The following is a 20,428-nucleotide window of genomic DNA, read 5'->3' on the forward strand; positions in this document are numbered from 1 at the left end:
ATATATATATATATATATATATATATATATATATATATATATATATATATATATATATATATACACACACACACATATATATATATATATATATATATACATACATACACACACACACACATACATACACATACACACAGTCTGTTTCTTCATTGGAAGAAAGTTTAAGTAGAACTCAGTATTTATACATGGGTCCCTTCGTCATTATCACCATCATGGTGGGTTTTCCCTTCTCCTTTGCAATGTTGGATCATTTTTTCTTTTTCTTTTTTTCACAAGTTATTAAACCGTGCAGTTTTCATTCACGCCCACCAACCGCAGCTCATTATTGAAACCGATCAAGAAACAAACATGCAGATGACATCATGGCCGCATTAAATTATCCCGAACTATTTGGGGGAATTGCGAGGTTGGGGGATCAGCAGCCTCTCCTACACCAAAGACATCTTCATTGCGGCAATGCTGTGACGAATAGCATATCGGTGTCGTGTAGGCACACAAATTCCGCAGTAAGAAAAACTAGAAGGAAAAGAAAATAGAGAACAAGCAAGAATCCGAGTAAATGCTTTGTTATCCCTACATCGGTGCATTTAAGGACAAGAATATTTGGGATTTAATAAGCCCTGATGTTTTAAAGCATTTAAACAAAGGGACTATCAACTATCTACAATCAATCTGTGTTTGGTTATTTAGCGCGCACTCATTTCTAAATTTATCTGCTTAATGCAAAAAGGATATCAATTTATCTTGATTAAACAAACAGTGTCACATAATGATCCTAACTTTAAAATGGGAACTGGCTGTAGACATTAATCAGGCTGACTAGTCTTCCTGGCCCCTTGCGTTCACCTTAAACAGAAGACATGGAAGTAAATTCCCCAATGATCTCTGGCATTTCCTTCAAGTCAACTGTAGAAGGTCAGGTTGCCGAAAAGGTCAACTTATCTAAAGTGAAGACTCAGAACCAACAATTCCATAATTCGCTACACAGCAGCTTAGCACAATGAAACCACAGAGTGAAGGGGAAGCTTCAAGATACGGTCAGCTTGTGCCTGCCTGGGCTGGTACTTCTGCCTCGACTTCCCAGTTTTGGATAAGGGGTTCCTGCCAGGATCTCCATTACTCAGCTTGGAGAAAACCAGATGGACAGACTTCTATTGAAGATTAAACAGAAAGAAGATACAGAAGATTGTCAAGCATGGGACTTATTCTACCGGTGGTTGGAAAAAAAGGGGTGGAGACAGTGGTGGGATCCTATCAGTGATGAAATTGATTTTTTTTTTACTACCAGTTCTGTAGGCATGGCTTAGTGGGTGTGGTGTGGCTTGATGGGCATGGATTGGTGGGCATGGCAGGGGAAGGATACTGCAAAATCTCCATTCCCATCCCACTCTGGGGAAGGATACTGCAAAATCCCCATTCCCACCCCATTCTGGGGCCAGCCAGAGGTGGCATTTGCCGGTTCTCTGAACTACTAAAAAATTTCCGCTACCAGTTCTCCAGAACCTGCCAGAACCTGCTGGATATCATCCCTGGATCCTACTGGTTTAACAACCGGTTCGTCTAAGTACACATGTGCAGTTTGGAGAAAATTTACCTTCCACATTACTGCTGGGGAGGAAAACAAATGAGGTGCGCCAATCCGTTAAGCAAATAAAATAACCCAGACAACATGATGTTTATTAAGCACCAGTGGTGGGTTTCAAAATTTTTTCGAACCTACTCTGTGGGTGTGGCCTCCTTTGTGGGAGTGGCTTGCCAGCCATGTGACCTGGTGGGAGTGGCCTGCCAGCCATGTGTTTTCTTTCTTTCTTTCTTTTTCTCTCTCTCTCTCTCTTTCCTTCCTTTTGTTTCTCTGTATCCCTTTTTCCTTTTTTTCTTTCATCTCTCTCTCACCTTTTCTTTCTTTTTTCTTTTTTCTTTTTTTCTTTTTTTCTTTCTTCCTTTCTCTTTCTCTTTCTCTCTGTGTGAGTCTGTCTGTCTGTCTATCTGTCTTTCTCTGTGTGTGTGTGTGTGTGTGTGTGTGTGTGTGTGTGTGTGTGTGTCAGTGGTGGGTTTCAAAAATTTTTGGAACCCCTTCTGTAGGTGTGGCCTGCTTTCTGGTGGAACCTCTTCTAACTGGTTCGGTAGATTTGACGAACCGGTTCTACCGAACTGGTGCGAACTGGTAGGAACCCACCTCTGTTAAGCACTAACAAAATGTAAACAGTAGAAAATTAATAAAACTTTAAAGAAAAGATATGGACAGCTTGTGCTTGATTGGGCTGGTGTTTCTGCCTGATTTCCCAGGTTCGGATAAGGGGTTTCTGCAGAGGTGGTATTCAGCCAGTTCTGGCTGGTTCTGGCGAACCAGTAGTGGAAATTTGAGTAGTTTGGAGAACCGGCAAATATCACCTCTGGCTGGCTCTGCCTCCATCTGTTCGCTACCTCCTGAGTCCCAGTTGGATCTTCTTCTGTTGCCCTGCATAGGAGAATGAAGCTGGAAAGCAGGTTAGTGAAGTGAGGAGGGAATGGGGATTTTGCAGTATCCTTCCCCTGGAGTGTGGTGGAAATGAAGATGTTGCAGTATATCCTTCCCCAGTGGGGAAGGAATGGGGATTTTGCAGTATCTTTCCCCTGTCACACCTGCCAAGCTATGCCCCCCAAGACAAACCATGCCCACAGAACCGGTAGTAAAAACATTTGAATCCCACCACTGGGTTCCTGCCAGGATCTCCATTGCTCATCTTGGAGAAAACCAACTCAACAAAGACGAGTGAGGCTTAGCTGCACCTCCCAAGACAAATTCAGAATTTGTCTTCTCCTTTGGCTCCTGGAGGTGAGTGACAAGAGGACTAGGAAACGGACACTACTAACTTTAGGGGATAAGATTCCACTGTTTAGGTTCCAACAAGTCATTATTTAAGAGTCACTGGGAACACAAATGTCATAGATAAATGAATTCAGGATAGCAATTATTTCTGAGCTCAGTGAAACATATGTTCTGCAGAAATAAACTTATCACATTTTAAGAGTAACTCAATGTTGACAGATGAAAAAAAAAGTTTGTCCCTAAGTTGAATGACATTGCTATTTTAAATTTAAGGGTGGGAGCAATCTCCAGATTCTGTCCTAGTGATTCCTTTGAGTGGCACCAATGTTTGGGGATAAATGACAAGTGATTCCCTTGGCACAAATGGTAACAAGCCTTTGGATTTCTGATTTACAGTCTTACAGTCTGCCTTACAGTCCAAAAGGGCCAAGCAGAAGCAGGGATGAAACAGAAGGACAGGAATTTGCTACGAGTCAAGGCAACCATCCACTCCAAAGACTCTAAAGGCTGGTCCTCATCTCTGTTTCCTAATGAAGGGAGCCAGTGTTGTCCAAAGATCCTTCCATGGTCATATGGAAGCATGACTATAGCAATAGCAGTTAGACTTATATACCGCTTCATAGGGCTTTCAGCCCTCTCTAAGCAGTTTACAGAGTCAGCATATTGCCCCAAACAACAATCTGGGTCCTCATTTCACCCACCTCGGAAGGATGGAAGGCTGAGTCAACCTTGAGCCGGTGAGATTTGAACAGCCGAACTGCAGATAACAGTCAGCTGGAAGTGGCTGCAGTACAGCACTCTAACCACTGCGCCACCTCGACTATATGTCAAGGTGCATGTTCTGTTACCTTCCCAGCGTGGTGCCTATAAATCAATAGGTGGTACCTATTTATCTACTCGCATTTGCATGCTTTTGAACAGCAAGGTTGGCAGGAGCTGAGCCAAAACCAGGAGCTCACCCCATCTCTCAGTACTTGGGTCTTGAACAGTGAAGTCCAGCATCTTACCCACTAGGCCACTGTGCCCAAAACCATCCCCTACATCATCTTAATAAGAAGGCTACAGTTAGGAAAGCTGATATGGGCTCTTCAGTATCTGCTCTTGGCCTAAGAAGTTTCTTCCTTCAGGTTCCATAATGAGACCTGATCAGTGCTGGGATTCAAAAAAATTTACTACCAGTTCTGTGGGTGTGGTTTGGTGAGTGTGGCTTGGTGGGTGTGAGAAGAGAAGGATACTGTAAATCTCCATTCCCTCCCCACTCCAGGGGAAGATTACTGCAAAATCCCCATTTCCTCCTGATCAGCTGGGACTCGGGAGGCAGAGAATAGATCAGGGCGTGGCCAGCCAGAGGTGGTATTTACCGGTTCTCCAGACTACTCAAAATTTCTGCTACTGGTTCTCCAGAACTGGTCAGAACCTGCTGAATGTCACCTCTGGCCCTGATCTAAGTATCATGAGTTGAATTTCAAGTGCTTTGCACTGCCTGGGAACCTGCAAGAGAGGAAGGCATTGTCTTGCATTGTCCCCTGCAGAGTAAACTAATTTAAGACACCTTTACTAACGCCAAAAGGGATGCAGTGGTACAATGGCTAAAACGCTGAGCTTTTCAATCAGAAAGGTCGGAAGTTCAGCAATTTGAATCCCTAGCACCATGTAATGGAGTGAGCTCCAGTTACTTGTCCAGGCTTCTGCCAATGTAGCAGTTCGAAAGCACGTAAGAATGCAAGTAGAAAAATAGGAACCACCTTTGGTGGGAAGGCAACAGCGTTCCTTGCGCCTTCAGCATTTAATCATGCTGGCCACATGATCGTGGAGACGTCTTCAGACAGCACTGGCTCTTCGGCTTTGAAATGGAGATGAGCAGCGCCCCCTGGTGTCAGGAACGACTAGCACATATGTGGGAGGGGAACCTTTACCTTTTTACTAATGCCACTGTGTTAGAACAGCAGAATATACTTTCATCCAAATTTTAAAAATGTAATGAAAGTACCCTCTTTTATGAATACAGAAGGTAAAATCTCACCATGGCGCTGTGAGTAAAAATATTTATTCTTTTGGAAGGCAGATGGGTGGGCAGGAACCAAATGCTACATATACACAGTTGCTGTTTTCTTGAAGGGCAATTCTAAAAGTATCTCCCAGAGACCATGATGGCGAAAAAGTAAAGCTCTTTCTCCCTCGCCTTTCATTCCAGCATGGGCTTCTCAAGAACTCGAGAACTTCGGATGCCAACTGGAAGACATTCTCAGCTTCTCCATGACCATGATGTGATTAGCAATAATGTTAATCCAGTCTGAAGACTGTTCTTTCAGGACGTCCCTGGAGGCTTCCATTATAGCATCATACCACCTGTTCTCCAAAAAGCCAGATGGAAAAGCACAGGAATGGGATCCAAGAGGTACCAATTAGTCAGGGAATTAGGTTGCAAAGTTTGGACTGTAACATTCTCTATTATTTATAATGTTCTTATGTTTCTATGTGCAGTTTAATGCAGTGGATTGTATATTGGATTTGAGTGGCATGGTGGCCTAATGGTGAGAATGCTCACCTCCCACTCAGAAGGTTGAGATTTCAATCCTAGGTAGTGGCAGATGTTTCTCTCTCCTAGGATGCAAAGAAAAAAAATATCTGCTGTGAACTCCACATGGCATCAGGAAGGGCATCCGGCCAGTAAATGCTCAGCTCTATTCTGTTGTCCCAACACTATCCTGAATTAAGGGATTTTAGCAGTGGTGAAATTCAATTTTTTTTACTACCGGTTCTGTGGGCGTGGCTTGGTGGGCGTGGCAGGGGAAGGATACTACAAAATCCCCATTCCCTCCCCACTCCAGGGGAAGGATATTTCCTCCCCACTCCTGGGGGAAGGTTCTGTGGGCGTGGCTTGGTGGGCGTGGCAGGGGAAGGATACTGCAAAATCCCCGTTCCCACCCCACTCTGGGGTCAGCCACAGGTGGCATGTACTACTGGTTCTCCAGAACCTGTCAGAACCTGCTGAATTTGACCCCTGGATTATAGGATCATAAGAGGGGAGCTTTTATTGTAAATTGAACTTATTTTTTCTGCATAGAGGGAGCCTCATATTACTGCAGCCTCAGCACTAACTAAGCTTGAGAAACATTCCCTGGGGTTCCTTCTTATAGCTTATTCCAATTGGAGCAAAGAACCCCAGCCTAAAAAATATCCTTGAGTGTTGGAAAGTGGATTGAATCAAGCCATTCTCAAATTGAAGCCCTCGAGATGTTTTGGGAGAATAACTCTTTACCTCCCCACCCCTAGTTTGGTATTAGTTGCTGAGTATTGTTCCTATTGGGATGCAGTGGCTCAGTGGCTGAGACGCTGAGCTTGTCGATCAGAAAGGTCGGCAGTTTGGCGGTTCGAATCCCTAGTGCTGTGTAACAGAGTGAGCTCCCGTTCCTTGTCCCAGCCAACCTAGCAGTTCAAAAGCATGTAAGAATGCAAGTAGAAAAATAGGGACCATCTTTGGTGGGAAGGTTAACAGCGTTCCATGCGCCTTCGGCATTTAGTCATGCCGGCCACATGACCACGGAGACGTCTTCGGATAGCGCTGGCTCTTCGGATTTGAAACGGAGATGAGCACCACTTCCTAGAGTCAGAAATGACTAGCACATATGTGCGAGGGGAAGCTTTACCTATTTTTCCTATCAGCAGGTATAATGTTCATCAGAATTGGTCTTGGAAGGTTTAGTCATATTAATTTTATTGTAGGGATACTTGCAATCATCTTATTTATTAAGTCATGGACAGTTTGATTAGAACTCAATTTTTATTGAACGTCTCCCAGCCTTTAGTTCTTACTTTTATAGCTCAAACTAACTTTCCATTGGGTAGAGGCCCTTGGCAACTGGACAATCTAACCTAAAAATGTTCATAATGAAAGGAATATGATTGGTTTTTAAGGCTCAAAAACCACAGTGCTAATCAGAAGACAGTCTCTTCTGATGTCAGAGGGGTTACCAGCTCTGGGCTGATAAACTCCTGATGACCACTCAGCCATCATCAAGAAGTCCATCAGCATGGAGATTTTGCATTCTTGGTATAAAAAAAAAAGGAAGAAAGTTACTGAGAATTTCAGTCTGCACAATTTATAATCACCCTTTCACTGGAAACAGATGCAGAAACAGAAGCTGTGGCTCAATTTCCTGTTAGTGCAGCCACCTCCGATTGCAAAATCCTGGTGAGAAATATCTTTGGCTCAAAACAATAGGCATGGGGAAAAATTTGAGACCGAGCGGAGGCACAGTAGAGGTCGTCTCTTGGGGTCTTCTTCGAATGAAATCTACGAGAGAATTTCCCCATTAACAGATCAGGACTGCCACAGTGCAGAGAGACACCAGGTGGCAGCAGAGAGACAATGAAACCGTTGGCTCATTACTGCTCTCCAGCCTTCATCTCTGGTTTTACAACCCCAATCGGAGCAGTGCCTGCTAGAAAGGACCAAATGAGCCAACCCTTTTGAAGACCAGAAGAACTCGGGGCCAGGACAATCACCTGACGCTCCTTACCTCTGATTTCTGCTTTTGTGCATTGAGATCAACAACCAGATTGCTGTCTGAAATAACTAGTTTGGTTTCTGGGAATGAAAACTGCTGATCCCTCTGACCATGTAAAGTGACAAATTATGTTTTGAATAAGTCCCCCCTCTATGTGGGAGACTCAAGTCATTCACCCTATTGTCTCCTGGATGCCCTGAATGGCTGTGAGCAAATGACATATGCAAGGGCTGTTGGATCCATCTCTTCTGGTTTACTGGTTTACTGGCTGGGGATTATAAAAATGTAAGCCAAATTAAGCCAATAATGATTGGACAATCATTCGTTTGAAATGGTATAGAGTTTCATGCCTGAGCAGAAGGTTGGACTTGAAGACCTCCAACATCCTGTAGGAAGTTAGCACCCACCCCTCTGCTAGAAGAATGAAATATTCTAGGAAATATTAAAAAGGCAGAATATTGTATTTCTCTGGGTGAGAAATGGAGAAACATGTTTTCAGGCGGGAAACAAACTCACTCTTAATAGCCCGCACCCTCCTCAATAGCCCACAGCAGATGTCTGTACTTAGGAGATAAAGAGATAGCTAAGTCTATTCATAGGCAAATGCCCTCACCCAAGATCCAACAAAGGTAGCATTAGCCCTCTACCCATCTCATCACATGGAACCTGGAAAGATTACATCACCCAGCAAGGCTCAACCAAGCTTAGGACTCAGGACAGCCTATAGAGTTGCCCCTGCATGGCCCCATGGGAGTCTGATAACCAATCATAATACAAGCTCAAATTCAAAAGCCCAGAGAGGGTATAAAGCTCAGGAACTCTCCGCATCTCTTCCCTTTTCTTTTCTTCACCCAACATCTTCAAGGCACGTGATCCTGTCCACCATTAAAAACCATCTTTCCAAACAGCCGCCATTGTTTCCGGTGTCTTTCTCCCCACTTGGAACTGAACCCAGAAGGGCATTTCTTCCAACACTCCCTTCCAACATTGTTGTTCTGTTATTCTGTCAGAGCAAGAAACAGATTTAACTTAGACTTAAAATAACTTTCTTGTACACTAATTGGCATACATTAAAATGTATCTTAAGGGCATTTGGAAAGCCTGGGGTTTTACCTGAATATTAAATCTCTTAGATTGTAGAAGTGAGCATTGCAAAGATCTTTCACAGCACAGCTAATAGGCTCGTGTGGATTGCAGCACACATCTCGAGGAAGAGGGCCTGAGAAAACTTCTAGTTTTTCTTTAAGATTTGGTAATGTCTTTGGCTCTGTTTTTTTGTCAAATACATTTTTTAGAGCTTCAGGAAACTACAAAAGTTTGTCTGGCTTTTTAAAAAAAAGATTCAGCTTCCAGAGAAAAGAAATATGGCTCTCTCTCTCTCTTTGTGTTGAGCTCCCGTTTTGTTTGGTTTTGTCTTTTAAATTTCGTCTGAAAGCTTTGCTGTTGCTATTTCGGGTTGAATCTGGGAAAAAGAAAGAGAATTCAGCCTGGCACAGAAGGCCGATGCTTGGAAAAATCTGACAGTTGCAGGGAGCACTCCGTGAAGTATAAAAGCAACAAAGTTTTTTTTAAAAAACCCACCAACCCACGAAAAGCAAAAGGCAAGGACTGCAGACTCGGTAAAATGTATTCAACAATAATTGTGGAGGAAGAAGAGGAGGAGTCATTAATCAAACTTCTCTTTGACATTTTTCAGTAGGTGGTGAAGAGCGGGGGTTTTGAAGATCAGAAAAAAAAAGAGCAAAAAAGAGCTAACTAAATTTCGAGAAAGGTTCTTTCCCTGCCTGCAAACATGCTTTGAAGCGGTGGTGAAATCCAGTAGGTTCTGACCGGTTCTGGAGAACCGGTAGCAGAAATTTTGAGTAGTTTGGAGAACCGGTAGCGGAAATTTGGAGTAGTTTGGAGAACCAGTAGCGGAAATTTTGAGTAGTTTGGAGAACCGGTAGCGGAAATTTTGAGTAGTTTGGAGAACTGGTAGCGGAAATTTTGAGTAGTTTGGAGAACCGGTAGCGGAAATTTTGAGTAGTTTGGAGAACCGGTAGCGGAAATTTTGAGTAGTTTGGAGAACCGGTAGCGGAAATTTTGAGTAGTTTGGAGAACCGGTAGCGGAAATTTTGAGTAGTTTGGAGAACCGGTAGCGGAAATTTTGAGTAGTTTGGAGAACCGGTAGCGGAAATTTTGAGTAGTTTGGAAAACCGGTAGTGGAAATTTTGAGTAGTTTGGAGAACCGGTAGTGGAAATTTTGAGTAGTTTGGAGAACCGGTAGCGGAAATTTTGAGTAGTTTGGAGAACCGGTAGTGGAAATTTTGAGTAGTTTGGAGAACCGGTAGCGGAAATTTTGAGTAGTTTGGACAACCGGTAGCGGAAATTTTGAGAAGTTCTGAGAACCAGCAAATGCCACCTCTGGCTGGCTCCAGAGTGGGGTGGGAATGGGGATTTTGCAGTATCGTTCCCCTGCCACACCCACCACCCCACACCCACCAAGCCATGTCCACAGAACCGGTAGTAAAAAAAAAATGAATTTCACCACTGCTTTGAAGCTTCACCTCCTCAAAGACAACGTGTGGGAAGAAACTGCCCAAATCAGAGGAGGGAGGAGCAGGAGCAGTAAATGAGTTGTTGTCGGTTCCCAGAAGTCTCCCTACAAATGCTGTTGAGGCTCACTGCACAACCACAGCTTAGGCAACTGTGGTCGGAGGGATTTCAGCACAGTTCCTGCCCGAGAGAGAAAACAACCCACATCTGGACAGACAGGAGGGTCTCTTCAGCGAGTGGTTGGCTGAGACCTCTTGGATGCCTCTGTGGGTGATGAGGGGGGTAGGATGGGATGCTCAGAAGGCTTCTTTTGAATGCACAAAGGAAATGCTATTTCTTGAAAAGTCCCAGCTTGGCCAGATGCTAAATCTGAATTTCAAGAAGCAAAAACTTCAGTGACAAAAGGGTCCGTTTCTGAACTTTAATTGAAGTTGGTGGGACTTGTGAATGGTGTCTATATTCTCTTCTGTTGGAAGATTCACATTTTCTCGTGTGTCTATGAATTCTTCTCTCCCATCAATACATTTGGGAGTCTTGCAATAGCTCGTTACTCTTACTTGAACTTCTGGGCTGGAATCCCTGTTGCCCTCCAGCCGTTACCAAACTGCCACTTCCTTCCTTCCTGTCAAGCACAGGAAATCAAGAGCCAAGTCTCCAGGTTTATTGCCCGCTAACATTCTGTACAAGAATCTGTACTACTAACCGTCAAAGCAATTTGGCGGGGGATAAGGGTCAATAGAATTCAAGGTGGCTTGGACTTAGATCTCTCGTGAGCAGGAAGGGACTCAAGAATGATCAAGACACTTGAACCCAAGCCTGGTCATCTCGTACATCAGTGTTCCCCAACATTTTGGGCACCAGGGACTGGTTTCATGGAGAGAGGTTTTTCCATGGACAGGAGGGTGTGTGGTTTCATGTGCTGCCTGCATCCCACGGATGGGGCTTCCCTTGTTTGTGTGGTCCCATTGTTGGCATGCCGCGGACCAATGCCAGTCTACAGACTGGGGATTGGGGACCCCTGTCCTACATCTTCACTGCTGATGAGCATTGGGAGGGTACAACTTCTAGCTCAGCCACCACTTGTCCAAACTGTACTTTACGACTGTCAATTTTATGCTACGGCCCCCATTCATATCTTAGGACTGTTTGAGACCTCTCACAACTCCCATTTGCAAAGGACCAGCCCCAAATATGGGTTGTGTGTGCAGGCAGATCGCAGGGGGAGCAAAAGCTGAGCTGCCACTAATTATCCATACGATGCAGTTTCGTGCATAGTACACACCACACTTCCTGTTCCCCATAGAAGCTCTGGAGTTGGGCCCACAGGCTTATCCCCCACGCAAAGCCTTGCACATCTTCGAGGCTCTTCATGGACAACACTTCCCTTTTCTCTCTGCGTGTGGCATTGTGAAACTGTTCCGCTCCCTTTGGGGATCCTGCTGATTGCAGGAGAAAATTGACTAAACTTGAGAATGCAACAAGAAAAAGTAGCCAGCTTGCTTTTTAAATCAACATAGACGGTATATCTTTTCCTCCCTTGGCTTTACTAGTCAATTCGAATCCTAACCTTGGAACTTCTAGTCAGTTTCACTTGAAATTGATAGGATTCAGAAATAGAATACAGCAGAGCAGAGCAGAACAGGACAGAACAGAACAGAATAGAATAACAGAGTTCAAAGGGACCTTGGAGGTCTTCTAGTCCAACCCCTTGTTCTTGCAGGAAACCCTATACCATTTCAGGCAAGTGGTTGTTCAATCTCTTCTTTAAAACTTCCAGTGTTAGAGAATCCACAACCTCTGGAAGCAAGTTGTTCCACTGATTAATTGTTCTGACTGTCAGGAAATTTCTCCTTAGTTCTAGTTGCTTCTCTCCTTGCTTAGTTCCCCTCCATTGCTTCTTGTCCTGCCCTCAGGTGCTTTGGAGAATAGTTTGACTCCCTCTTCTTTGTGGCAACCCCTGAGATATTGGAACACTGCTATCATGTCTCCCCTAGTCCTTCTTTTCATCAGATTAGACATACCCAGTTCCAGCAACCGTTCTTTATGTCCCTCCTTTGGCATCCTCCTATTCTATTCTATTCTATTCTATTCTATTCTATTCTATTCTATTCTATTCTATTCTATTCTATTCTATTCCACTCCACTCCACTCCACTCCACTCCATTTCCAATCACAAATAGCCAATAAAGCTAAGCTACTCTACCCTACCCTACCCTACCCTACCCTACCCTACCCTACCCTACTCTACTCTACTCTACTCTACTCTACTCTACTCTACTCTACTCATTTCCAATCACACATAGCCAATAAAGCTTCTCTACTCTATTCTATATATTCTACTCTACTCTACTCTACTCTACTCTACTCTACTCTACTCTACTCTACTCTACTCTACTCTACTAATTTCCAATCACACATAGCCAATAAAGCTTCTCTACTCTATTCTATATATTCTACTCTACTCTACTCTACTCTACTCTACTCTACTCTACTCTACTCTACTCTACTCTACTCTACTAATTTCCAATCACACATAGCCAATAAAGCTTCTCTACTCTATTCTATATATTCTACTCTACTCTACTCTACTCTACTCTACTCTACTCTACTCTACTCTACTCTACTCTACTCTACTCATTTCCAATTGCACATAGCCAATAAAGCTACTCTACTCCTACTCTACTCTACTCTACTCTACTCTATTTCTTACTCTACTCTACTCTACTCAATTCCACTATTTCTTTGATATTAGTGTAATTCTTGTCCTAAGTGAGTTGTCCCGTGACAAGTTGGCCATGATAAATTGTCCCCTAATAAATTGGCCGCAGCAAGTTTGCTGTGGCAAGTTGGCATAGACCCCCCTCATCTATGCCTGCTTGAAGGACAGAGACCCAGATCATGTCTAGAAAAATTCCAGTTGGACACACACACTACATCAAGTTGTCACACAATAGCCCAGGATCATTTTTATCAGGAAAGCATTATGTCAAACTATGAAAGCTTTAACCTTCAAAGCTCTATCTGACCCTGGCCCAAATAATCCCAGGGGCCATCTCCAATCAGAAAAAAATCCTGCCGTCAGCTAGAAATATTTCAAGCATACCGTTTTCAGCAGTAACTTCATGCAAGCTCAGCCTTTTATTTAAATACCTGCTTCCTCTAGGGGATTTTCAGCAAGCAAAAAATATATATTCAAGATCTTGGCTGGTCATTTGCTTAAAAATGTCTAAGCCATTAAAAATAATGTGGTTCATTTAGGTTAGGTTAGGTTAGGTTTATTGGTTTTGTATGCCGCCCACTCCCGAAGGACTCCGGGCGGCTCACAATAAACAGGGGAGGGAATAAATAAGACAATACAACAATTTTAAAATCCACAACAGTCACAATTTAGATGGGGCTGGGTGCTTTAACAGCCCCCAGCCTGTCAGAACAGCCAGGACTTAGTAGCTTTACGGAAGGCCGGGAGGGTAGTAAGGGTCCGGCTCTCCACATGGAGCTCGTTCCAGGGGGCCGGAGCAGCAACAGAGAAGGCTCTCCCCCGGGGGGTCGCCAGCTGGCATTGGCTGGCAGATGGAACCCGGAGAAGGGTTGCCTGAATACAGATGCCAAACTTTACTAAATTCATTTGTTGTTTTTTTTAAAAAAAACATAGTTAATTAAAGTTGCACTAATTCTGAAGGAACGCAGTGGCTCAGTGGCTAAGATGCTGAGTTTGTCGATCAGAAAGGGTGGCAGTTCGGCTGTTCGAATCCCTAACGTAAACGAGTGAGCTCCCGTTACTTGTCCCAGCTTCTGCCAACCTAGCAGTTGGAAAGCATGTAAAAATGCAAGTAGAAAAATAGGAAACACCTTGGTGGGAAGGTAACAGCGTTCTGTGCTCCTTCGGCGTTTAGTCATGCCAGCCACATGACTACGGAGACGACTTCGGACAGCGCTGGCTCTTCAGCTTTGAAACGGATTATGAGCACCGCCCCCTAGACTCGGGAACGACTGGCACATATGTGCAAGGGGAACCTTTACCTAATTCTGCGGTCTCATTTATAACATTTCTGTTGACACAAACTTCAGAAAGATTTAGCAGTATACCCTGATGATTATCTCAAGTGCCTTCTGGCAAAGAAGCTGCAGATATCTGAGCTGAGCTGGTATCATCAATCAATAAATTAGAGTTTGGGTTTCAGCACGCTATGATTTCTGGAAAAAAAAATCCATCTTCAGAAAACAAAACTCGCAAGCGAATATTTAGTAAGTTCTGTGAACTATCACAGAAGTGGGCTCTTTTTCTTAATTTTCAAGCAAGACAGACTGTTCTGACCGAGGCTTCCCAAGAGCACAAAGCAAACTCCTTGTCCCGACAAAAACCCCTTTTATTAATTGACTGTGAATTCTGCTCATTCACATCCAGCACGCATGCGTACTTCCTGCCCGCAATCATTATTATTATTATTTATTTGTCTTGTATGCCGCCCACTCCCAAAGGACTCCGGGACACCTCTGCAACACCTCTGCGACGCCTCCGCAATGCTCCAGCTGCTCGGCGGATCATCGCGCAGGTGCCATACACTTCGTGTGCGTGCATGGAACCACCCCCAAAACCTCAAACACCGGTAAGGAGCATGGGCGGGCGGGCAGGCTCTCCGGAGCACCGTACCAGAACGGTACCGGCAGGCACCGGTATGCCCATACCGGAGTGTACCAGTCGTAACCCACCACTGGTGCAAATGCACATGCGTGCATTTTTACATGTCGAAGCTGTAGTGATGCCAGCAGGAACCCACCCCTGATGCTATACAGATGTCTATGGAAATTCTTAAATCATCCAGGTCATGGTTGTCCCAAAGGTGCTTTTTTATCCACCCCACAAGGCAACTGGTCTTTCTTGGTTGAAAAGTGAAATATTTTCAAAGGAAAAAAAAATCTAAGAAAACCTAGTTCCCTTTTTTTGGGGGGGGGCGGAATGTACCTTTGGGACAGTGTTATACCATAGCAATAGCATTTAGACTTATATATCGCTTTACAGTGTTTTACAGCGCTCTCTAAGTGGTTTACAGAGTCAGCGTATTGCCCTTAACAATCTGGGCCCTAATTTTACTGACCTTGGAGGGATGGAAGGCTGAGTCAACACTGAGCCGGTTAGGATCGAACTGCTGACAGTTGGCAGAATTAGCCTGCAATACTGTATTCTAACCTCTGTGCCACTATGGTTTCTCTCTTTCCTTCCTTTCTTCCTTCTGCCACTCGCGTGGAACCATCCCCTCTTCTCCCCCCCCCATCAGTCCGCAAAGCTGGAAACTTTGGGGAACTCTTGCTTTATGGTACCCCCATCTCATTTCTGCTGCATTCAGCCACCAACTTTCCATTCCTTACACAAATCACTCTGCAGTGCCGTTATTTACTTTACACCATCTCTAAATCAGCAAACACACAACACATCCACCTACGCTTCTCCACAATCTGAGGAGCAGCCGAAACCTCTTCTGCGCGCATCCTGTGCGAGACTGTGAAAGCATTGCAGTGTTCCCAGAGGGTGGGGCTTTCTCATTGATCCCCCCCCTTTTTATGTAGGATTCTGCAAAATGGAAAGGAACAACTCATCACAGCAGTGGTGGGTTGCTCATCCCGGTCCAATGGTGGCGTCGGCCTCGTGCATGTGCGCAGTTCACGCATGCAGCTCCAGCTGCTTGCGGAGAATCGCGCAGGCACTGTATGTGCCATGCACCTGCGTGGAAGCGCAGAAGCTTTCAAAGACTGGAAAGGAGCGCGGGCGGGTGGGTGGGCCCTTCGGTGTTCCCGGAAGTTACTTACTTCCGGGTTCACCGACCAACCGGTCCGTGGGGACCGCCGTGAACCAGTTGAAACCCACCCCTGCATCACAGCATACAAATGGCCTCCCCAGGCTCTGGAGACCGGAATCCTGAACCTCTGGTAGGCCTGTTTTTTCGCCCTCCCGGAGCCTCCGTGAGCACCCTGCACTTACCTGCATCCAAAATGGGATGCATGGGGACTCCTGGGAGGGTGGGGAGAGGTGGGATGGGGTGGGCGTGGCCAGCCAGGAGTGGGATTTGGAGGTTCTCCGAATTGCACAGAATCTTAGCTAGAGGTTCTCCCGAACCCCTGCAAATCCCCAGCAACCCACCCCTGCCTACACCATTTCAGACAAGTGGTTCGCCAATTTCCAATCTCAGTGATGACCAAATAAGATCAATGTGACTCTCACCGGCCTTACCCTTAGCAAGAAATTATGTATACGGCACGAATGGCAGCTTTTTCCACCAAAAATAAACAAGAAAAGGATTTGTGTCTGCAACATTAAGCCTAAGTCAAAAGTGAGCTGAAATGGACCTGATCTTCTGGAGCAAAACTGATGTATTCAGAAGAGGAAAATGTGGATTTAATGTATGAACAAAAGGGCTACTTGGTACAAATTGGTATCGTCAAGATTGTTGTGGATGTGAATCAAAGGATACGTTGGTGATTGTTGTCTATTACCTTTTTCTGCCCGTGGTGACAGTGTAAGAGCCAGAGGGGGAATTATGCAATATTCTGAAGGAGGAATATGACACAGAAAAACAGAATGATCAAATGAAAAGGATTGCAGTGAGGGAGAAAAAAACCAAGCAAAATATAAACTTCATAAATAATAAAGTTAGAACTACCTTAAAAGGTAAAAGAGCAAATGAACCTTACCCCACAGAAGGAAGATTTGATTTATCAGAAGGATCGTAGGGCAAAGCTACCTGCACTCAAGGCCCAAGGAAGAACTTTGCATTACTGTTGCTGATGGAAAAACGGGACTCAAATGAAACACAAACGGAATTGATTGCAAATTTGATAATGGCAGGTAGATTATTAGTGATGGCTGAATATCAGGGACGAAATTGGGATATTCAAAGAAATGAGCGGTATAATAATATTTGGAGTACAGCAACAAATGATAAAATAACACCAGAAATTAAATTTTAAAAAGAGGTGATCAAAGCAAATAATTAGAATGAAAGATGGGGGCATTTTACAAAATCAGTGTTGGTGGAAGGCAAAGGGAATCAACCTATTCAAGAATATATGTTGTGTTGGAGGGGATAAGCAATAGCAATAGCAATAGTTAGACTTATATACCGCTTCATAGGGCTTTCAGCCCTCTCTAAGCGGTTTACAGAGTCAGCATATTGCCCCCAACAACAATCCGGGTCCTCATTTTACCCACCTCAGAAGGATGGAAGGCTGAGTCAACCTTGAGCCGGTGAGATTTGAACAGCCGAACTGCTGAACTGCAGTCAACTGAAGTAGCCTGCAGTGCTGCATTTAACCACTGCACCACCTCGGCTCAGCTAAGAGCTAAGGGCACAATTGGAATATATTGCAGCTTTTAGTTGTTATAGATGAAGAAATATAAGGAGGAGGGGAAGGTCTCCAGGAGGTGGAGGCACATGGCAATATTTGGTTTTTTTCCCCTTTTTCTTTCTTTGCTTTGTATTTAGATTGTATTATGTTTGTATCATTTGTATTTTAAAAAATATAAATATTATTTTTTTTTTAAAAAAGGAGCCAGCTTCCCAGGCAGTTATGGGACTCACTTAGGTTTACCACCGGTTCGCAACTGCGAGCGTGCACACACATGCTTGCATTGTGCGCATGCACTCCTTCTGCACATGCGTGCTGCCTTCCGCGCATGCACTTTCCTCACATTGGTGATGTGCACACATGCGCGCAGTAGGTTTTGGAGCCAGGGCAGGTGGCACCTGCAGTTTGCCACTACCAGTTCAATGAACCAGTCCGAACCAGCTGAATACCCCCTCTGTTCCCAGGTACTCCAAAGTCAGGCTGCCTTGGGGCAATAGCAATAGCAGTAGACTTATATACCGCTTCATAGGGCTTTCAGCCCTCTCTAAGCGGTTTACAGAGAGTCAGCATATTGCCCCCAACAATCTGGGTCCTCATTTTACCCACCTCGGAAGGATGGAAGGCTGAGTCAACCCTGAGCCGGTGAGATTTGAACCGCTGACCTGCTGATCTAGCAGTAGCCTGCAGTGCTGCATTTAACCACTGCGCCACCTTGGCTCCACCATCTCCTCAATTATGCCTCCTTCCCAATTCGGAGCAGGCCTTCCTGAAGATCTACCCTGACAGGTCCACACCTGGAAAAGGATGTGGGTTTTATTTTTAGCCTTAGAGGTTGTGCCTTAAAACCCTCCCAGGAGTGTGCAGGTAACTAGGGCTATTCCCTTCGAATAGGTGTGTTTGGATCAGTGGTGGAATATGACCAGTATGCCCCAGTATGGGTGTACCGATGCCTGCTGGGAGCACCAGGTACTATTCCGGTATGGTGCTCCGGAGAGCCCACCTGCCCGCCTACTCTCCTTGCCACTATTTGAGCCGATTGGGGCATTTGCGCACGCACACGGAGCAAACAGCGCCTGTGCGACACTCCGCCAAGCCGCTGGAGCGCTGCGGGCGGTAGGTACATATGCACATGCTGTGCACATGCTGTGCGCATGCACATGGTGGGCACCCGGCCACACTGCACCCGGCCACACTCCTCCGGATTCCATCTGCCAGCCGATGTCGGCTGGCGACTCCCCGGGGGAGAGCCTTCTCTGTTGCAGCACCAGCCCTCTGGAATGATCTCCCCGTGGAGATCCGGACCCTTACTACCCTCCCGGCCTTCCGCAAAGCCACCAAGTCCTGGCTGCTCCAGCAGGCCGGGGGGCTTGTGAAACATCCAGCCCCATGGAAATTGTGAATGTTGTGTTTTTAAAATGTTGTCTTTGTCTATTTGTTCCCCTTCCCTTGTCTATTGTGAGCTCCCGGAGTCCTTCGGGAGAGGGCAGCATACAAGACAAATAAATACAAATACAATACAAATACAAATACTAGTTGCAATGGGATCCAGAACCCACCACTGGCTTGGATCCCTAGAACATATTGATATTTAGGGGGAATCCTGCAAATTCTGCATCAAGAGAGGCCCTAAGGAGAGACTCATAAGAAACGGTTCAAAATATGCTGCAGCGATAGCTTATGATTAAGATCAGAATTGATACAAATTGTTTATAGTTAGCCTAGCAAGGAGGAGCTAAGCTCAATTCAAAGACGTTATTAATTTTCTACTTTCTCTTTAAGCATATTTTAAACTGTATTTGTTAAAGATTTATACCTTGTATTGGTTCTGGGAAGTCAGTGGGGGGGAAGGTTGGGGGGGGGTTGGGGGGGAGGGGGGAGGGAGCAGAGTTTACTAAGTTGGAGGAGGGGTGTTGGACTTTAAGGTATTATGATTGTACATGTATACTGCTATTTTTTCTTTTTTATGTATATTGAAATGGAATTATAAATACCATCAACACAAAAGGGAGTTTGCTCTGAAGCTGAAATACACCAAGTGAATGAGAGGAAGAGTGGGAAGCAGAGGAGAGAAGAAAGATAGGAAGAGAGGGACAGGAGCAGGGGTGGGTTTCTCGCCCCGTTCCAACCGGATCGGTTGGAACGAGGCCGGCGGCGTCCTCGCGCACGCACGCGGCGTGCGCGTGCACGCACGCGGCGTGCGCGTGCACGCACACGGCGCGCGCATGCGTATTAGCGTCTGCGCGATGCTCCAGCTGCTCCTGGAGGATCGCGCAGGCGTTCTGCGCATGCGTGGAAAGCGTGAAATTCAAAAAAACCGGGTAAGGAGCGGGCGCGGGTGTGCGGGCGCGCGCGGGCGTGGGGGGGGGCTTTGCCGTTCCCGGAAGTTACTTACTTCCGGGTTCGGCGACCAACCGGATCGCAGGGACCGGTGCGAACCGGTTGAAACCCAGCCCTGGACAGGAGAGAGGGGAAGATGAGGTGTACGAGGAGGAGTGGTAAGGGGAGAGAGGAGAAGGAGAAAGGAAGGGGAAGTAGAGTAGAAAATGATAGAGGGAAGACAGGATGTAGAAGAGTGGGAAGCAGAGGAGAGAAGAAAGATAGGAAGAGAGGGACAGGAGAGAGGGGAAGATGAGGTGTACAAGGAGGAGTGGTAAGGGGAGAGAGGAGAAGGAGAAAGGAAGGGGAAGTAGAGTAGAAAAGGATGGAGGGAGGAAAGGATGTAGAAAGGGGAAGGAGAGAGGGGGAAGAAAGTGTCGTATAAGGTATAAATATGGTGTATGGAGAGCAGAAGAGCCAATAACTGGTTTTTTCTTTCTTTGGTAGTTGATGGTAAGATGAATTGATGTAATTACTTAATAATACAACATGTTATTGACTATGTAATAGTATACATGTGATTATATGCTATGAAAAATGGAAAATAAAATTTTTTTATCGCAAAATATGCTGCGGCAATCAAATCTTCACCACTGAAAATCAGGAAGGAGCTCCAGAAGTCACTCAAGATGCCCAGGGCACGGACATTCTCATGCTGGGAGCAGCTGCACTCAGATAAACCTCCAAGTGCTTCAACTCTAAAAGGATGCAAGTGACTAGATGTCTACAATGAATATAAATCCTTCCGTTCCCCACTATCCTGTCAGAGCTGAAGAAGCTTCTTGGATGAGAAGCAAAACGTCTTCAAAAGAAGGAACGAGAGGGTCGACTCCTAAAAAAGCACCTTTGGGAC

This window comes from Thamnophis sirtalis, unplaced genomic scaffold (genome assembly GCF_051295495.1).
Source record: "Thamnophis sirtalis isolate CommonGarterSnake01/CBP01778 unplaced genomic scaffold, rThaSir2_p1.2 scaffold_12, whole genome shotgun sequence".
In the NCBI taxonomy this organism is placed as follows: Eukaryota; Metazoa; Chordata; class Lepidosauria; order Squamata; family Natricidae; genus Thamnophis; species Thamnophis sirtalis.